This window comes from Alligator sinensis, unplaced genomic scaffold, assembly GCF_000455745.1.
Source record: "Alligator sinensis unplaced genomic scaffold, ASM45574v1 scaffold215_3, whole genome shotgun sequence".
Taxonomy (NCBI): domain Eukaryota; kingdom Metazoa; phylum Chordata; order Crocodylia; family Alligatoridae; genus Alligator; species Alligator sinensis.
This window is the reverse complement of record NW_005842175.1, coordinates 1,169,709-1,170,029: the sequence shown is the minus strand read 5'-3', so window position 1 is coordinate 1,170,029 and position 321 is coordinate 1,169,709. Positions and strand designations below refer to the sequence as shown.

The 321-nt window shown below is 54.2% G+C and overlaps 1 protein-coding gene across 1 annotated transcript in view; it reads right to left on the bottom strand.

Annotated features, from left to right (window-relative positions):
* TXN2 (thioredoxin 2) overlaps positions 1–321 on the bottom strand; it is a 14,349-nt gene that overhangs the window by 5,914 nt on the left and 8,114 nt on the right. The gene's annotated exons all lie outside the window — the stretch shown is intronic.

Below are 321 nucleotides of genomic sequence, written 5' to 3'. Positions count from 1 at the left end.
ACCTACAGCCTAGGGAATGACCTGCTGGGTGGCACGGAAGTGGAAAGGGATCTTGGAGCCCTAGTGGACTCCAAGATGAACATGAGTCGGCAGTGTGACGAAGCCATCAAAAAAGCCAATGGCACGTTATCGTGCATCAGCAGATGCATGACGAATAGGTCCAAGGAGGTGATACTTCCCCTCTATCGGGCACTGGTCAGACCGCAGTTAGAGTACTGCGTGCAATTCTGGGCGCCGCACTTCAAGAGGGATGCGGATAACCTGGAGAGGGTCCAGAGAAGGGCCACTCGTATGGTTAAGGGCCTACAGACCAAGCCTTAC